The following is a 21444-nucleotide window of genomic DNA, read 5'->3' on the forward strand; positions in this document are numbered from 1 at the left end:
TGAGCTTAACAAACAAACAATGTTTGCTAAAGTGCAATAAAAATGTAGGAAATGCATTTTGCAAGTTTTGGATACACTTGGTAAACTTGGGAAATAACAGCTTTCTTATGCAGCGTGAAGTTCAGCTAAAGGCAGAAGTTGGTTCTGTTGATACCTTTGGTTACTGTGGTCCACATGAATGAACCTGAGAACCACTACTTTAAACAGTATCCCCATGTTTTATTTGACCATGCAGCATTTAAATGTACTGCTTGCATTTGGTTTATAAGTATCGTGAGAATTTAAGGAGTTTGGCAATTGAGAGAAATTGGTTTTATCTGTCATCTTTGTTTTTGGAATATTCTTACAGAGCACAGACTAATCACCTGTTCTCCTGGCTTTAGAGAAGTCTTATAACAGGAGTAAGAGTGCTATATAAAAAATACGAGGATTAGCTCTCCTGCAAAGTGGAAAAACACATATTCTTCCCCTGCCAAGATGAACAATCTGTTAGTTACACAGTGAAAAATATATATGTACAGTTTCTAAATATAACAAAACTGGATTTTTATGAGCCGCCCTGAGTTTAATTCTATACCTTAAAAGATGTGTAGGATATATTAAAATGCCGTGAAAGATTGTGGGAGTTTTATGTAAGTGTACCCTGTAATGGAGTGGCATCCCCATTAGAGCAGAATCTTAAAGTGCATCTGATTATTCTGGGACCATTTATATCCCTATAATAATAAAAAAAAGTAAGAAAACAGATGTACTGTATATACTTGGTGATTCTTTAAATAATAAGTTTAAAATTATCTAGAACCTGAATTTAGTTTTGAAATTCGTCAGAATAAGAGCAAAACTGAGTAAATAAATGCCATATGTTAAAAAGAGAATCACATTTGTAGTTGAGGTTTGCTTAATCAAATATTACCTGAGTTTGTAAGCAGAAAGGTGTTTTATGTTTCCAATGCACTGTCTTTACAACAACAATAGGAACCCTCTCTTGCCTTATCTGTCAGTGGTCCCATCAGGGGAAGTTGTTATTGGCAGGTTGATTTGTTGCTAAAAGTTGCTAGATAATATTATGTCATCATATAATAACATGAAATTGTTCAAATTGAAATGAATTGAATTATTCAAATGAACTGTCTCTACAAAAAACTATAATTCCAAATTTGTTGGTTTTAGATTTGTTTGGGGTATCTGTTGTTGAAGATCACTGATCTCGACTCTACCGACAATAAAGTGATCTTCATTGAGTCATTGGAGGCTCTGATCTGTGCTCTTGAGTGACTGAGCGAGGAGTCTGAGTGTGGACTTGCAAGTATCCCGGATAAAAACCAAGATCCAGGCCTTTTACCTCTTGGGCAGTGAGTCTGTTCCCAGCGAGAGTGTCAACCGCATTGAGAGGTTTTCTTACCTCAGCAGCAACATTCATGTCTCTGGTGACTCTTTCTATGAAGGCAGCAGATGGATTGGGAGAGCATGGGGGGTCTTGAGGTCACTGGAAAGGGGTGTTTGTTGCTCCCAGTATCTTTGCAAAAGGATGAAGGTCCAAGTCTTTAGAGTCTTGGTCCTTCCTGTTTTGCTATATGGCTGCGAGACATGGACTGGACTTCTTCAGTACTGTGTCTCTTCTGAGAATCCTTGGGTACTGCTGGTTTGGCTTTGTGCCGAATGAGTGGTTGCTGACGGAGTCCCAAAAGAGGCACATTACCTGCATTGTGATGGAGCATCAGTTACAGCAGTACTGCCATGTGGTGTGATTCCGCGAGGATGATCTGGCTCATGGGATCCTCATTGTTGAGGGCTCGAGCATCTGGACCAGGCCAAGGGGATGCCCACATAACACCTGGCTGTGGCAGGTAGATGGTCATTTCTGGGGATTGGAACTGGATGGTGTGTCTGCCTGGGGGGAATGTCAACCAGGATCATGAGCTGTTTCATTGTGTGGCAACGCATGCTCCCCTATCTGACCTGACATGATCATTTATTTGTAAATGTAATGTAAAAACAAAAATTTTTATGATCATATAATTTTCTTCTTTTAAAAAATAAGAAATGTTTTAACATTTGTTCATTTAACAATTTTTATTAATGAGAGACTGAATAAACCATAAGTAAAACACTTTTATGAATATTTTGCATTTAGATCAGCAAGGAAATCATCTTCACTGTCCAACTGCATTACCAAAGAGCTGAAACCAGCAGAAGAGGAAGGTGTTGCTGTTACTGAGCTGGAACCAGCTGAAGAGGATGGATTGCCTTTAAAGCTGTATGTTGCTATAGTGCCAAACTGCTGCAGAACTTCATGTGGTAATTTATGCTGGTAACATTTATCACCAGTCAGCTTCAGTCTATAGCGCACCTGGGGCCTCATGTATAACGCCATGCGTAGAACTCGCACTATAACATGGCGTAAGCACAAAAGCCGAAATATGCTTACGCACAGAAAAATTCAGATGCAGGAATCTGTGCATACTCCAACTTCCACGTTCTTCCGCTACATAAATCCCGATCAGCGTGAAAAGTAACGATTGTGCACGCGCTTTATGTAACGCCCCAACTCCTCCCAGAATTACGCCTCTTTGAATATGCAAATGAATATAAATTGCCCTTAATCTCAGCCATCTGTGAAAAGACAATGGGAAAAGCACGGGGGAAAATATAAGAATTTCAACGAATACCAAGTGGAGGCAAAGGAAAAACATACTATTTGTTCAAATAAACCGTGGTATAATCAACAAAAGGAAGTTGATCGAATGACATAACGTTTTGGAGAAACTTGAAAGCTCACGTTCACAAAATCGCACAGTGCCGGAAATAAAAAAAGAAGTCACATATCAAAGTCGCCGTGAAAAGGCGAGTTGTAGCCCACTGTCTGAGTGTCATATGAAAGCTTATTAGGGTACAGAGAACAAAAGGCACACAGTGGGGTAAAAGCACGAAATGTCAACTTCAATCTCGACATTTCCACTTTAATCACGTAGTTTATTTTGTCATTAAAGTAGAACATCATAAACTTCATCTTAAAATTGTTTAATTAACCAGTTTCTCAAATCACATTGTAATTAAAGTAGCACGTTAAATGCTTTGTTTTGTATTTGATCTTCTACGTGCTCTATGTGTGTGAATCACTACTTGCTTCTTCAACCGGCTCTCTTCCTCCAACTGGACACAGAATCCATTGCATTTGTGATATTACAGCTCTCTGAATAACTAAAGTACTGAGATGTATACGTGATATCATTTTTATGCTGATAGGAGTTAAAGCACGTTATTGGCTTTCACGGCGCAGTGATTGTGCGCGACCTTCGATGAAATAATTTATTGCAGCAGTACTCAGGGGCTCTAGGCTTGTGGTGGCACTGGGCAGAGGAAGAATCGGTGGCTCCTTCACCCGCCAATGTCAGTAAGGTAGCTTATGCATGGTGGATGGCCACGTCCGTTGCAGACACTGCATACCCACCTCGTGCTCATGACACAAGCATTTAACTTTTGCCAAAATTTGTCGCTGTGTTTTTAGCTGTGTTGTTATTTTCTCTTTCTGTTTTATATTCAATATATATTGGCGTAGCCGCCACTGCAGTCCTTGCTTTTCTTTCCCCAAATACCCAATCACCACACAATCAGCTCTGTAATAGAAGTTAAGCCATCTGTAAGCTTAGAGCGCCGATTCTTCAAAACATTTAAGGAACATTGAAATATCTTCGTAGTACATGTTTAATTATTCTATCCTTCACGACACTCCCAGTGATGAATATAGATTATTTAAATGAAGTTAAAGTTTTATCTGTATAATATTATAAACATATTTTGATGCGTACGACAAGGTATGAGGTACAATGGAAAAGTGCGTGGCTTTACGCCAAGTGTAGGTTTTATACATCGTGATTTGTACGTGGAAAAGTTCTCACGCAACATTTCTGTGCGTATGCACCATTTATACATGAGGCCCCTGGAGTATTGAGTTGAGAGTGTCCAATGACATTCTTTTTCTTAACTTTGACTTGTCAATGCTCATTCGACCGAACAGCCTGTTCAACATCTGCATTTGAGTGTAACAAGGACAGGGCAGCAAGGGCAGCTCCACACAGTTCTTCAAACGGATTTGATCTAGAAGAGTCAATTTTATTTTTTCAGTTGAGTCCTACCTAAACAGATGGATGTTTCTCCATTGGGGAAACAGATTTGTCAATTGCTTGTGGCTGGTATCTCAGTAACTCAGCTACCTACTTTAATAATTTTAGTGGTGCCTTTATTGTGCTTTAGTGTTTATTTAACAATGAACAAGTTCATGTTTCTCAAGGTTTCTACTGTAGGTTGTCTGGGAGCCTTGCTTGAAGCTCCTTGCTTAAAGCAGCAATGTAGGTAATGCACCCTGACCTTGTCTTCCTCTGCTGCAAGGCTGAATTGGGACACAAAAGGTATCCAAGGTATGGCGAGGGACTGAGATATTCATCAATGGCATCCTTCAGGACATCAGTTTTTGCCAGAGGATTGACTACTGTGTAGCAAATTGACAATAGGATGTGTACCAGATTGTCCAAAAGCTTAACAGGATATGTTTGCTGCCCCTCTGATGACTTCACTGCAGTTTGTACATCCATCAAGACTGATTTCAAGATTGTCACATAGACATGGTTGGCCTTGCCCATGTACAAGGTGTGAAGCACTTATGCCATGTAGTAGTGCTCAATGGCCTTGGTCAACTCAAAGTGGAGTTTCAGGTCCTCCTACTGTCTCAATATATGATTTACTGCAAGCTCAGTCGATAGCCAACTTGTGTCACACACTTTGGTAATCTGCTGGGGTTTCTAACCACCTTTAATAGTGGCATACACAGTTTTGCCATTTGGGGAAAACTGAAAACCAGTTGTAGGTTTCCCTATTTAAGTACTCAACACTCCTAAGGATGGCTTCTTTGAATGCTGCACTGACAGCCAATAGAAAATAATGGCACACTTAGTGGATGAGTATCAAATTGGGCAATGCCCATTCTTCCTTTAGAATCTTGTGCACTCCCTTGTGCTCCCCACTCATCACAGACACATTATCAGTGCCAATACCATGAAGATTCCCTTTCTTAAAGTGACAATTCAATTACTGCCTTTGCCATAGCTCAAGCTTTTCCATCCTCCAATTCAACCAGTCCAAGAAATGTTGACACAACTGTTCTTCTTTAGCATTAAAATACTGAATCACTACATCCAGGTGTTTTGAGATACTGACATCAGTCGATTCATCTAGAAGGGGACTCCCTCATCTGATATTAACCTTTTCAGAAAATAAGGAGCCAGTACTCCCCTAATAGTTTCTGTGCATTTGGAAATTTGTTGCTGCCACCACATAATCTGAAAAGGCAGTCTTACAATTCATACCTAGATGTGTGGTGTAGAGGTTGAGGCTTTGGACTTTAAACCCTGAGGCTGTGGGTTCAAAACCTGCTCATACTGTGTGACCCTGAGCAAGTCACTTAACCTACCTGTGCGCCAACTGTAAAATGAAAAGAAATGTAACCAGTTGTATCATAAATGTTTAAAGCTGCCTTGGATAAAGGTGTCAGCCAAATAAGGGAATGTAAATGCTAATAATCAGCAATGGCCAATGCCATAGTAGCTTCTGCACTTTTGCAGCTATCCACTTATTCCATGAACTGTGGTAATGTTGACTGCATAGTGGGACTGTATGATTTTAATGTATTTATATGTTCTGCTGAAGCACAATGTTTTTTGATGTTGTATTTCTTTGCAAACTGATTTGCAGTATGCCTGACAATCTTCTCCAGCAAGTGGCCTCAGCCAACCTTTAAATTCTGGTATAGCCTCCCACTTTCTTCTATATTTGACTGTACAATTTAAAATGGGACATGTTGATTGGCTTGCCAAGTTATTCAAAGTCTGTTGAAGTTTTATAAAGCTGACGTTAGACATTACAAGTTAGCGACGTTCTATGGGAATATTATGGACAAACCGACAGAAGAAAACACTTTAGTGTTGCACAAGAAACACACACCGAGAAAATATTTCGTGTCATTTTAGAGGGGGGCAGGTGTGGATTTTACTGTTGAAATCACTTTTCAAATGTTGCTGAATGTTGCTAAATAAATTTTTGAAATTTCTTAAGTTGTTGGTATTTATTTTTTAAAAGAAAAAATGTTGCTAAATCTCCCGTGACGCCTATCTTTATATTTGGCGCCCATGATCTACACGATTCGGAACGGCGAATGAACTGCAACCTAACGGCATTAGGTACCGCACAAATCTGCGTCGCATTCACGAGCAGGCATGTAAGACAACTATTCTCAGAGAGTAAAGTGATAACTAATTAGTTTGTTTAAAAGTCTGAGCAAAATTTCGCACTTTATGGCTAATGCGATGCTCTCTCTTCCACCAAGCTTCCAGACAGGTCCGGGTATTGTATTCATGTATTGGTCACCGTTATGACGTATTAGCTGCGCGGGTAGGCGGAGTTTCAACTTCCTTCGCGCATGGGTGAAAGGTCGCCAACCAATGCTGAGCTGGAATTTTCAGTGCTGCTGAGGTGTCTGTCAACCATTTGTATAGTAAAAACAGTACGGAAGCCAGCGAATATCGTGCTGGTGTAGCGTTCAAAAGCCTATCTTATTTTGGAGCAGTTTCAAAGGTGAGCTAATTGAAATTTTCCATAGTAGTACATTACAGTTTAAAACCATAATTTTTATATATATTAGTCCGTCGGTTCCGGCAGTTGTAACCGGGCATGGTTCGATCAGCCGTATTTGAAAGATTACTCTTTAAAAGCAATACATTTATTTGTGAAACATAATTGCATCCGGATTGCATGTTATTTCGTCATCAACCCGTGCCAAGGTTTGCCCAGTGGAAACGCACCCCTCCTGCTTCTAATGCTTTTCTGGTAGATGCCAGTAGTTAAAAGTTATTAAAGCAAAATAAATACGTTCTTTATATTTATGTGTCAACTTGTGAAAATACATTAAATATAAATGAATTGTAAAAAGGGTGGTTATGCTAGTTTTCATGATTTCGTAATGATGTTGGTCTCTAAATTAAACTGGATTAGATAATTATAAAGTAATCCACCCTCTCGGCGTAGTTATAGCCCTAACAACATTTTATTATAAGGCGTATGATCGTACGATTTTGGTACTTTGCTTTTATGACATTAAATAAACCTCTGCCAACTTATCAACATTTTTATGAAGTAAATCCTTTTTGCATAGCACTTATTGTTAAACGTATTTGTAACCTGTAATATATAGCACAACAACAATGAAGACATAACCGTATACGTTAATGTTCAAATTCTGTGTGGTAAAAATGACGATAGAGTTGACCCTTAGCAGTGCTGCATTACACAATAGCAGTGGTGTGCTGGTTTTAAGCAGTATTCTAAGACAAATTACTATTATTACTTGAAAATATCGTTTCTTAAAGGCAGCATTTGGAATTATATTTCGAACGATATGCTGTAAATTATCTTTATTTAATACTCTGTGATGACAAAAATCGAACAAAAATCTGTATAATTCCACACAGACACAGTGACGCAGTTTGCATAAAAACTAGACTTGGACATCCACATGGTTGGGTATGCAAACTGTTAACTTTGCATGGTTAAGTCACGAGGGTTTCTAGTTGTGTTTTATGTTTTCCAGTAGAAAAGGCGGTAATTGGACGAGGATGGATCGTGATGATTTGGGGCACTAGCACAGGTTTACAACGTGTTTGTCAGTTATACAAATGAATAAAGGAGATGGCAAACCGAATTGCTGGCCTGCTAGTTAGTCTAACGTGTTTTGGCTGTAGAGATGTTAAAGTAGAATTATGCTGGAGATGATAACTGTAGAAAGTCACAAAATCAGCACTCTGGCGTAATGATCACCTTTGTAGCCATTAAAAATGAGAGAAAACGCAGTGGCATGAAAAGTTAAGCATTATGAAAGCAGTCAACAATACTTTATGCATCTGCAAAATTAAATTCCAAAAAATTGCTTTAATTGCGAAGTTATTTATGAATATAATAAAAATATATACGTAATATGAATGTTTCCATCATGTCACATTTAAATACAAAATTGAAAATATGTAATAACACAATTTATTCATTCATACAATATTGTTCTAAATAAAATTAACATTAAAATATTTTGTCAGTCTTACAGCGCATGCTCCCCCCCCCAAAAAAAAATAGTTAAACATATGTAAAGAAAACAACAACATATATTCAGTGACTTACATATAAAGTATACTTTTTCTCACTTCTTAGGTTTTTTTTTTTTATCTAAAACTTCCTTTGGTGTCCTGTAATCTGCACATTTTTTCTGGTTTGCCCCTATAAACCACTCTGCAGTATTCCACCATCATATTAAGATCACATCACCTCTGTTACCTTCTTTCCATGTCTTTGATATTCTGATGGAATCTTTCACCCTGCTGTTTACTTACCGCTCTCAAGATTTTCAGGGGACAATTCCAAATACAAAAAGTGAAGTTTTTTTTGTGGTGCAGACCATTTACTTAAGTTTCAGTAATTACCCACAGTCTCTTTATAATTTGGACCCTTATTGCTACCTAAAAATGTAAAAATCACTTCTTTGACTGATACTGAAGCCTCTCATTCCAGGTTGCTCAGATTATTCTTCAGAAATCAGTCTAATATCAGGTCCAGAAGAAATGTTACAATTTAGCCTCCGGCAAATCTGAAAACCTTTGGCACAAACAGATAAAGCAGACTCCATCTTTTGATAATGCTTTAACAAACAGCTTCAATAAACCAAGCTTAATATGAAGCGGTGGTAGTGTACTTTTTTGTGGATTCACCAAGCTAGGTCTGATTATGCTTTTATGCAACTGTTTTGCACTAAACATAGACTGTAATATTAAAAAATATTAAATACAAACAAATTACCATTAAAATAAAATATTGATATTTATGTGGTTAAAACAATAAACTGTAATTGACAGTGTTTTGTGGAAAAAAAAATGTTTGTGATGGAGAACAAATTGTTTTCATTTTGTAATTCAGCACCCAGAAATATAAAAATCACGTCAAATAACCAAAACAATATTTTCAGTGTATGTCTGTGTTATATTAGGAATTTGATGGTGTGAGTAAAGCTAAAGTATTTTTTCTGTTGTGTGTCTTGGCTCATTGGATGACTATTCTTACAATGAGATGCAAAATAACTTAAAATTAGAATATGTAGAAAAAATTCATCTGCATTCAGTGTAAATCAAATAAAAAGCCCAAAATACTTGCGTCTTACTCTTGGTAATGTTTTATGCCACCTCAGATCCTGAATTGGATTGAACACGAAGTGAATGTATGCATGTAATATTGCGTTATATGACAAAGAAATTTACATTGTACATCTCTTCCAAGAACGATATTGATTAATGACTTCTATTTTCTTTATGTTCATCAAAGAAGATAAAGTATTTATGTATTCCAAGATCTTCAGTATTTAAATATATGTATTTGTAAATGATATATAATACCGTGGTAGAATAACAAGTTTTCAGTTATACTTCTTTGGAGTGCCAGATATGAAGTTGCACATATTGTAAGCAGTGTGGTGGTACCAAAGCGTACAAATTTTATTGAGAAAAAAAAAAATGATGGCTACATTTCACATATATCCAGTTTGTCTTCATTGCCAAATTCTAGGAGGAAACATTTGCTTCACAGTTAAAAAAAATGTTATTTACCAGTATTAACTCCAAAATTGGTCTCCAAATATATATACATACACACACACACACATACATATATACCCGGGGTACTCAATAGGCGGACTCCGGTCCGCATCCGGACCCAAATACGGTTAAATCTGGACCGACGGCAAAACAAACATGCAAATTTAATCATAATCCAAATGAGTTTTCAATAAAGTGCGCAATTGTGATTCCGCGCGATATATCTTTGAGGTTTCTACTCGGTTTGGCTGCTTCATCTATGTCCAATCACAGCAGCTGTAATAGTATCGTTATAGCAACGTTTCCACTACTCCCCGCCTCCCCCCCAATACTCGCTCGCTCGCTCGCTCATTCACGGCAGCCAGATTTATGTACCGGTCACGTGCTCTGGGTCAGGCCGGTGAACAGGCAGTCTCATCACTCGCGGGCAGTGCAAATTTCGATAACTGAATTTTTTTTTTGCTGACTGAAAGTGAAGATGGCTGGCTCAAGACAGTACATTGATAAGAAAAGAAAGTTGATTTTAAAAACCATGAATTTAAGAGTGAGTGGACAGAAAAATATGCGTTTGTGCTCCCCGTGGGAAGCAGAAAACCAATGTGTTTAATCTGCAACGAGACGGTAGCAATAATCAAAAGTGGTAATGTGAAACGCCATTATGAAACCAAGCATGCACATTTGAACAAAATTACCCTCAGAACTCAGAGGTAAGGATCATAAAAATAAACCAGCTGAAATCATCATATGAAGCTACAAGCAGTGTAATAATTAGATCAGCCACACAACAGGAGCGGGCAACAGAAGCCTCACTAAGAGTAGCATGGGTCCTGGGAAAAAACAAGAAACCCTTCTCTGATGCTGAAGTAGTCAAAGAGTGTATGAGTGAAGTGGTGACTGCTCTGTTTGAAGGGACTCAAAGGATGAAATAATCCAGAAAATAAACCAAATACCCTGTTCTGATTCCACTGCTGCAAGACGAACTGAAATACTGCTGATGATTTGCTTGAACAACTTAGTTCTGCTATAAAAAAAGCCAAATTCATTTCATTGGCTGTGGATGAATCCACAGACATCACGGACAATGCACAACTCATGGTCTTTGTCAGATTTTTTGATGAAGAAAAGGGAGAATTTCATGAAGATGTTTTGGGTCTCACAAACCTCCATGGACACACAAAGGGTATGATATCTATGAAGCAGTGACACTGATGCTTAGAGACAGAGCGATAGACCTGAAGCATGTTGTTTCCATTGCTACTTATGGCACCATGTATGATTGGGAAAGAGAGGGGATTAGTGTCACGCTTGAGAACTCACCACCCTGACCTCATGGCATACCACTGCATAATTCACCAGATGGTTTTGTGTGCCAGCCTTGGAGAAAGGTACTCAGAAGTCATGACAACAGTCATGAAACTAGTCAAATATCTGAGAACATCCTCTGCTTTGCAGCATCGTTTATTGCGCTTATTTCTAATAGAGGTGAATGCAACATTTGATGATTTGCTCCTTCACAACAATGTCCGGTGGCTTAGTAAAGGCAAGGTACTGGAGCGTTTTTGGGCACTGCGGAAAGAGCTGGAGACATTTCTGTTGGATCAGAAGAGTGCAAAAGCCAAACCGTTTGCGGATTTCATGAAGAATGACGAGAAAATGGAAATTGTTGCTTTTCTAACGGACATTACTTCCCATCTTAATGACCTTAATATGAAGCTCCAAGGCAAAAACAGCACAGTGTGTGACCTCATGTTAGCTGTCCGTGCTTTCCAGAGGAAGCTGGAGGTGTTCAAATGTGACTTACAGCAGGACCTGCTTCACTTCCCAAGACTTTTAGATCAGACTGCAGGAAAACATCACCATCACAATTATGCTGAATTCCTGGACAAGCTGATTAAAAATTTCCAAACTTCGCTTTGAAGATTTCCCTTTGGGAAAACAAGTCTTGCTGTGCATCGAAAATCCATTTCTTGTCAAAAATATTGCAGAATTCTTAAATGAAGCCACAAAAGTCTTCCAATGGGCCAGTGCTGCTTCTCAGCATACAGAGTTAATTGAGCTACAAGAAAACCTAACACTGCAGGAATCTCACTGTGACCTTCTGGACAAAGATGGTTACTGCGGCAGGTGTTCCTCTCCTGCAGAAGATGGCCCTTCAAATTCTTACAATGTTTCCCTCAACGTACTGCTGTGAATCTGCCTTTTCCACTATGAACATGGTGAAAGACACATACCGCCACACCCTCACCAATGAACATTTACATCAGTGCCTCCGCCTTGCCCTCACATCTTTTATGCCCAAGTTCAAACAACTGGTGGCACAAAGAAGGTGTCACCTTTCACACTAAAAGGCCTACCATGTCATTTTTTTGTGTATAGTTCTAAAGTTTGGGGATTGCCTTTTTTTGGAGTTCTCTATTTGGAATTTGACCGTCACTTTTACGGACCTCAGACTGAATGGAAATTTAGTAAGAGGACCTTTCAAATTTATATTTGAGTAGCCCTGATATATACATACAGGTGCCGGTCATAAAATTAGAATATCATGACAAAGTTTATTTATTTTAGTAATTCCATTCAAAAAGTGAAACTTGTATATTAGATTCATTCATTACACACAGACTGATGTATTTCAAATGTTTATTTCTTTTAATTTTGATTATTATAACTGACAACTAATGATAGTCCCAAATTCAGTATCACGGAAAATTAGAATATCAATTAAGACTAATGCAAAAAAAGGATTTTTAGAAATGTTGGTCAACTGAAAGGTATGAACATGAAAAGTATGAGCATGTACTGCACTCAATATTTAGTTGGGGCTCCTTTGGCCTGGATTACTGCAGCAATGCGGCGTGGCATGGAGTCGATCAGTCTGTGGCACTGCTCAGGTGTTATGAGAGCCCATGTTGCTCTGATAGTGGCCTTCAGCTCTTCTGAATTGTTGGGTCTGGCGTATTGCATCTTCCTCTTCACAACACCCCATAGATTTGCTGGCCAATCAAGAACAGGAATACCATGGTCCTTAAACCAGGTACTGGTAGCTTTGGCACTGTGTGCAGGTGCCAGGTCCTGTTGGAAAATGAAATCTGCATCTCCATAAAGTTCGTCAGCAGCAGGAAGCATGAAGTGCTCTAAAACTTCCTGGTAGACGGCTGCGTTGACCTTGGATCTCAGAAAACACAACGGACCAACACCAGAAGATGACATGGCACCCCAAACCATCACTGGCTGTGGAAACTTTACACTGGACCTCAAGCAACGTGGATTCTGTGCCTCTCCTCTCTTCCTCCAGACTCTGGGACCTTGATTTCCAAAGGAAAAGCAAAATTTACGTTCCTCAGAGAACATAACTTTGGACCACACAGCAGCAGTTTTGTCTTTAGCCCAGGCGAGACGCTTCTGACGCTGTCTCTTGTTCAAGAGTGGCTTGACACAAGGAATGCGACAGCTGAAACCCATGTCTTGCATACGTCTGTGCGTGGTGGTTGTTGAAGCACTGACTCCAGCTGCAGTCCACTCTTTGTGAATCTCCCCCACAGTTTTGAATGGGTTTTGTTTCACAATCCTCTCCAGGGTGCGGTTATCCCTATTGCTTTTTTCTACCACATCTTGTCCTTCCCTTCGCCTCTCTATTAATGTGCTTGGACACAGAGCTCTGTGAACAGCCAGCCTCTTTAGCAATGACCTTTTGTGTCTTGCCCTCCTTGTGCAAGGTGTCAATGGTTGTCTTTTGAACAACTGTCAAGTCAGCAGTCTTCCCCATGATTGTGTAGCCTACAGAACTAGACTGAGAGACCATTTAAAGGCTTTTGCAGGTGTTTTGAGTCAATTAGCTGATTAGAGTGTGGCACCAGGTGTCTTCAATATTGAACCTATTCACAATATTCTAATTTTCCGAGATACTGAATTTGGGACTTTCATTAGTTGTCAGTTATAATCATCAAAATTAAAAGAAGTAAACATTTGAAATAGATCGGTCTGTGTGTAATGAATGAATCTAATATACAAGTTTCACTTTTTGAATGGAATTACTGAAATAAATCAACTTTGTCATGATATTCTAATTTTATGACCGTCACCTGTGTGTATGTATATGTATGTATGTATGTGTGTGTATATATATATATATATATATATATATATATATTATATACACTCACCTAAAGGATTATTAGGAACACCATACTAATACGGTGTTTGACCCCTTTCACCTTCAGAACTGCCTTAATTCACGTGGCATTGATTCAACAAGGTGCTGAAAGCATTCTTTAGAAATATTGGCCCATATTGATAGGATAGCATCTTGCAGTTGACGGAGATTTGTGGGATGCACATCCAGGGCACGAAGCTCCCGTTCCACCACATCCCAAAGATGCTCTATTGGGTTGTGATCTGGTGACTTTGGGGGCCATTTTAGTACAGTGAACTCATTGTCATGTTCAAGAAACCAATTTGAAATGGTTCGAGCTTTGTGACATGGTGCATTATCCTGCAGGAAGTAGCCATCAGAGGATGGGTACATGGTGGTCATGAAGGGATGGACATGGTCAGAAACAATGCTCAGGTAGCCCGTGGCATTTAAATGATGCCCAATTGGCACTAAGGGGCCTAAAGTGTGCCAAGAAAACATCCCCCACACCATTACACCACCACCACCAGCCTGCACAGTGGTAACAAGGCATGATGGATCCATGTTCTCATTCTGTTTACGCCAAATTCTGACTCTACCATTTGAATGTCTCAACAGAAATCGAGACTCATCAGACCAGGCAACATTTTTCCAGTCTTCAACTGTCCAATTTTGGTGAGCTCGTGCAAATTGTAGCCTCTTTTTCCTATTTGTAGTGGAGATGAGTGGTACCGGTTGGGTCTTCTGCTGTTGTAGCCCATCCGCCTCAAGGTTGTGCGTGTTGTGGCTTCACAAATGCTTTGCTGCATACCTCGGTTGTAGCAGTGGTTATTTCAGTCAAAGTTGCTCTTCTATCAGCTTGAATCAGTCGGCCCATTCTCCTCTGACCTCTAGCATCAACAAGTCATTTTAAGCCCACAGGACTGCCGCATACTGGATGTTTTTCCCTTTTCACACCATTCTTTGTAAACCCTAGAAATGGTTGTGCGTGAAAATCCCAGTAACTGAGAAGATTGTGAAATACTCAGACAGGCCCGTCCTGGCACCAACAACCATGCCACGCTCAAAATTGCTTAAATCACCTTTCTTTCCCATTCTGACATTCAATTTGGAGTTCAGGAGATTGTCTTGACCAGGACCACACCCCTAAATGCATTGAAGCAACTGCCATGTGATTGGTTGATTAGATAATTGCATTAATGAGAAATTGAACAGGTGTTCCTAATAATCCTTTAGGTGAGTGTATATATATATATATATATATATATATATATACTAGCCATGTGCGCCCAACTACGTTGTGCGTGTTAAAGTTGTCTGTGAAGGGCTACCTGTTTAAACGTGGCTGCTAGTCGTGAACTGGGCCCTTATTACGCTTTGCATTATGATTTTTATAAGGGAAACAAAATTAAAAAAGAAAACCCTTAGACATTGATTCGATAAGAACGGCCCACTCGGAATCACTATCCGAAACGTAATTACGTGGTGGTGTAGGAGCATTTATGTTTCTGTCCGTTCACAGTCTGTCTCGTTTTCAGGACGCTGTCGTTTCCTCTCACAATGTCTTCTCAACCTTTCTCCAATCTTGCAGGTTGCTTTGTGGCAATCCAAAGAGTAAGGCAATATACACAGAGCAATGGTTATTAAAGAGGGCACATAGGTATCCAGGCTCTTTAAAGCATAAATAGAGATCACTTCACTGACATGTGAGCATGTACAACTGTGAGACGCGCAGCACACGCAGGCTACAACGTAACAATAATAATTTCCGGAACGTGCTGTTACTTTGTCATTCATTTTACCCACTGTCTTTTTCTTTCAATCATATGTTACGTAGGCACGTACCTTTTATCTTCAGCCATCTCATTCTCTAACCAGGCCTCAGGAGCTAGCGTAACACTGTCCACCACCCCTTTCGTTATTCCGGCACATTGTTGACATCCGTGAGTAACAACAACGTACTAAACTGGAAGGTGGTCTACGCATGCGTGGAATTTGCGGACAAAGATCAAGATCTAAATTAAGATCTCGTTAGTTAATTTAAAGCACAACAATTTGTTTAGTTGGAATGTCTGCGTTTTGAGGTGTGACTAGAGTACTGCAGTCTTCAGTAGTATAAGCCTGGAGGAGATTCTTAATGCAATGCCATGTTTTAGCTGTCTCTCTACTGCCATCTGGGTGCTTCTTCTAATTCATTCGTGGACAAACAAAGATCAAGACCCAAATGAAGATTATATATATATATATATATATATCTATCTATCTATCTATCTATCTATCTATCTATCTATATATATATATATATATATATATATATATATCTATACTAATAAAAGGCAAAGCCCTCACTCACTCACTCACTCACTGACTCATCACTAATTCTCCAACTTCCGTGTGGGTGGAAGGCTGAAATTTGGCAGGTTCATTCCTTACAGCTTCCTTACAAAAGTTGGGCAGGTTTTATATCGAAATTCTACGCGTAATGGTCATAACTGGAAGCAGTTTTCTCCATTTACTGTAATGGAGATGAGCTTCAACGCCGTGGGGAGTTTAGTGTGACATCATCACGCCTCCCCCGTAATCACGCAGTACATAGAAAACCAGGAAGACCTCAAAAGCGCTGAAGAAAACATGCATTATATAATTGAGAAGGCAGCGAAACAATAAGAAGCGGCGAGTGACATATACAACCATATTCATGAGTTCTGCTACTTGAAACAAAGCACGATGTAAACCTACACTTTAAATTAAGTTCATAGACAGGCTGCGCTGGCGTTTGTAATTTAGTGCCTGCCCATATAAGGCCGTCCGTCAGCGGCAATCAATAGCAAACTGCCACGGGTAAATATTCACGGGTGAAGGACTGTGCTTATGGAGAGGAAGATGAGATGGTCAGGGTGGTGTTTGACACAAACTCAGCGAAACTGCGAGAGAAAGTTTTAAGTGCCAGGACTAAGGTAACATTAAATACAGCCATGGACATAGCGAGATGGCACCAGCACAGCTGGGAACCCGATGCATGTACACGGCGGCTCACGTGAACTGGCGCAGTGCACAGATAAAAGCAACAGTTCCAAAGGCTGAACAAAACCGAATTACACAATTGAAAAGACAGCAAAAAATATGAAGCGTCTCATACATACAAGCATATTCATAAATCCAACTACTGCGGAAACAAAGCACACGTTGGAAAAAGTCAATGTCCGCTAAAGGAAGACAGTGTAAAAAACCCGTGCATGCAGTGTGTCAGGTCTCAGATAAAGAAGAAGGCGAGCTGTTTATTGATGCAGTAAGAAACGAATCGATGAATGAAACCTGTCATCTTTACAGCGATTGACAAACACGGAATGTAACTTGAACACAACACATCCTACAAATCGAACCTGATTGAAAGAAATAATGATAATCAAATCCTTGATGACAGCAACACTCAGTAACACTCACAAAACAAATACTGTATATTGACAGTCATGTTACGTTATTTTTAAAATGTTCCCTTTTCTTTTTCTAGCTTTTTTAACACACTACTTCTCCGCTGCGATACGCGGGTATATATATATGTATATATATAACCCGATCTACATACTCGAATAATGGATACTTTATTAGCCATCAGTGATTGTTTTGGTAAAGCCATACTCAGTGTATTCATTAGATGAGCGGTAAAAAGTAAGGCAGGGAGGATGACTTATTGAGGCATGCAGGCTGTAGTCTTGGCGTCAACTCTATCTGAATTGCGATCACATTTGAAAAAATATATCTTTTCAAGTTCTATTTAGTCCATATGTGTCAAACTCAAGGGCCGGGCCACATCCGGCCCGGTGTAATTATATCCGCCCGAGATCATTTTATATACTGTATTATTGTTATTAAAGCCGGGTATATGAAGCGCTGGTAACACAATAAACTACAGATCCCATAATGCAGCGCTTCAGCTGCCTTGCGAACAGTTACGCGTTAATCAAGTCTACCTTAAGATGCTGCAAGTTATTGCGAAGCTAGCTCACACGATGCTGAAGAGAAAAGTTGATTCTGAAAATAGAGCCTTTAAAACCGATGGGAGGCTGAGTATATGTTTACTGAACCCGTGTGTCTCATTTGTGGAGCTAATGTGGCTGTAATTACAGAATTTAATCTAAGACGGCACTATAAAACAAAACATCAGGGTAACCTGAAAGACCTGAATGCAATGCAGAAGATACAGAAAGCAGAAGAATTAAATAAGAATCTGACACTTCAGCAGACGTTTTACCGTGCACAATCACAAAGTGATTTCAATTGAAGCTGCTTTTATGGGAGACACAACCACTTGCCCCACTTTCCCTGTTACCAAGTAATGTTAAACCAAGTCGTCACTACGGTGTTCCCAAATCGCACTTTGCTGATAAACTGGCGCACTGAGTTTGCACGGCGCTTTGGTGACTTTGAAGAACAAAAAAAGTCCGTCTACATGCGGCTCGAACCTTGTGCATGTTTGGTAGCACATATCTGTGTGAGAAGCTCTTCTCAGTGATAAAGACTAACAAAACAGCACACAGGAGTAAGCCTCACTGATGAGCACCTGCAATCCATCCTGAGAATCTCCACAACACAGAACCTCACACCAAACAGAAGCGAACCTGTGCCAAAAAGATGCCAGGCGTCCAGCTCTAAAATGACATATGAGCAAAGACAACTGAATGATTTGATTTGTTATTGCGTAAGGCGGAGTCAACCGTTTTAACAAACCGCGTATTGCACTGATCTGAAATAGCTGTGTGTGTATATATGTAGATATGTATGTATATGTATATATATGTTTATATATGTGTGTGTGTATGTATGTATATATATATATATATATATATATATGTATTTGTGTGTATATATGTGTGTGTATGTATGTATATGTGTGTATATATGTGTGTGTATATATGTAGATATATGTGTATATGTATAGATATGTATATATATATATGTTTATGTGTGTGTGTGTGTGTATGTATATATATATATATATATATATATATATACTAATAAAGGCAAAGCCCTCACTCACTCACTCATCACTAATTCTCCAACTTCCGTGTAGGTAGAAGGCTGAAATTTGGCAGGCTTATTCCTTACAGCTTACTTACAAAAGTTGGGCAGGTTTCATTTGAAATTCTACGCGTAAGGGTCATAACTGGAAGCTATTTTTCCCCATATAATGTAATGGAGTTGAGTTGGAGATGGCGTGGGGGGAGTTTAGTGTGACATCATCACGCCTCCTACGTAAGTACGTAGAGAACAAGGAAGAACTCCAAACAGCGATGAGCACAAAAGGCCATTTCACAATTGAGAAGGCAGAAAAACATTATGAAGCAAATGATGCATACAAGCATATTCATAAGTACAGCTACTGCGGAAACAAAGCGGCGTGAACCGTAAGTTTATATTAAATTAAGTTCATAGACAGGCTGCCACTAGCGTTTGTAATTTAGTGCCTGCCCATATAAGGCCGTCCATCAGCGGCAATCCAATACAAACACTGCGGTAAATATTCACGGTGAAGGACTGTGCTTATGCAGAGGAAGATGAGATGGTCAGGGTGGTGTTTGGCACAAACTCATTGAAACTGCGAGAGAAACTTTTAAGTGCGGGTCTTAGCTGACATTACAGATGGCACCAGTACAGCTGGGAACCTTCGATGCAAGAACACCAAGCGGCTCCGTGAACTGGCGCAATGCGCAGACAAAAGCAACAGTTCCAAAGAGTGCTGAACAAAACCGAATTACACAATTGAGAAGGCAGCAAAAAATATGAAGCGTCTTATACATACAATCATATTCATAAGTGCAGCTACTGCGGAAACAAAGCACACGGTGGAAAAAGTGAATGTCCTGCTAAAGGAAGACAGTGTAAAAAAACCCGTGCATGCAGTTTGTCACATCACAGATAAAAGGAAGGCGAGCTGTTTATTGATGCAGTAAGGAACTAATCGATGAATGAAACCTCTTATCTTTACAGCGATTGACAAACACGGAATGTAACTTGAACACATCCTACAAATACGAGCCTGATTGAAAGAAATAATGATAATCAAATCCTTGATGACAGCAACATTCAATAACACTCACAAAACAATTACTGTATATTGACAATCATGTTACGTTATTTTTAAAATGTTCCCTTTTCTTTTCATAACTTCTACTTCTCCACTGCGGTACGGGTATATATATAAATATATATATATACCCGATCTACAATACATACTTTAGCATAGACAAGCCACACGCTGTGGCTAATTGTAGAGTCTTAAGCCTCTAACGCCGACATTGAGGTTGATTCCGAGAGGGGTGTACTGAGTATGCTGCGCTACCTGATTCATTTACCTTCGCATCTCCTTGGTTTGGGGCGTATGAAAAAATATTAGGTTACGCAGAATCATGTTACGTTATTTTTAAAATTTTCCCTTTCTTAGCACAAGCACAGCTGAGAAGCTTCGATGCATGTACTCCATAGCGCGTTAAAAATAACGCATTTAATCACACTTTCAATTCCAAGCAAACGGGAACTTTTGTCAATGCATGATTTCCTGGTACATCCATTACACTGATGCACACATCACAGCTACAAAAATGTTAGAGTCGGAATAAAGCGCGTTCCTACGACTGATCATTTCGACTACCGGCGAAGCCTTGATAAAAGCATGGTTTTGTGCACACTGAAAAGCAAGCAAAATTAGATGCATTACAGAAAGCGGACTTTGTGGCTCTTACTGGGGATCATTGGACTTCCGTGACCGTTAGTAATTCTAAATACATCTAATTACAAAATGTTCAATGATCACACTGTTTTAGCCTAATGTACAAAATAATTTTGGCTAATGTTACTCAGAGTTTAAAGAGTAAGCTGGTCAAATTACCTTTTATGTTTCTGACTTATTTTTTTAAGAGAAAAACTGCACTTTATGTTGAAATTTTGGTTATTATTATTTAAAGACAATACTATTCTGAAAATGTACTTAAAGTACTTAAACTACCACTTTATTTTTAAGTCTGCCCAATTTTAACCAGGGATGATATTTTTGTTTCTGTTTTGAATTCAAATGCAGTTTAAAAGCTTTTTTTCAGAAATTAAAACAGCTTCAGTTTACAATATTCATGTCCATGTCTATTATTTGATTCTGTCACCCACTAAAACCCTTTTAAATTAAAAAAAAAAAAAACATTTGCGATTTGGGGCAAATTTTCAAATGTGATTACATACGATTAATCAAGATTAATTATTACACAGCCTCTAATTAATGAGTCCCACCCCATATGTATATATATATATATGTATATATAATATATATATATATGTATACATATGGGGTGGGACTTCCTTTTGATGTGCAATCTGCCACTGTTGAAATTAACCTACCATTGAAATGATACTGTTCTGAGACTTTTCATTTCTTTGTCATTGGACAAACTTACAAAATCAGTGAGGGGTCAAATAATTATTTCCTCCACTGTATATATATGTATATATACATATATATATATATATATATATATATATATATGTATATGTATATATATATATATATGTATATATGTATATATATATATATATATATGTATATGTATATATGTATATATGTATATGTATATATATATATATATGTAT

At 38.8% G+C, this 21444-nt stretch overlaps 1 protein-coding gene across 1 annotated transcript in view; it reads left to right on the forward strand.

The window, feature by feature from the left end:
* The first annotated feature begins 6478 nt into the window (after positions 1 to 6478).
* Positions 6479 to 21444, forward strand: part of bcap31 (B cell receptor associated protein 31) — an 80613-nt gene continuing 65647 nt past the window's right edge. The window contains exon 1 of the mRNA XM_039776087.1: positions 6479 to 6627. The gene's annotated coding sequence lies outside the window, so the exon portion shown is untranslated. The remainder of the gene's footprint in view (positions 6628 to 21444) is intronic.

The sequence above is a fragment of the Polypterus senegalus genome, chromosome 13, assembly GCF_016835505.1.
Source record: "Polypterus senegalus isolate Bchr_013 chromosome 13, ASM1683550v1, whole genome shotgun sequence".
Lineage (NCBI taxonomy): Eukaryota > Metazoa > Chordata > Cladistia > Polypteriformes > Polypteridae > Polypterus > Polypterus senegalus.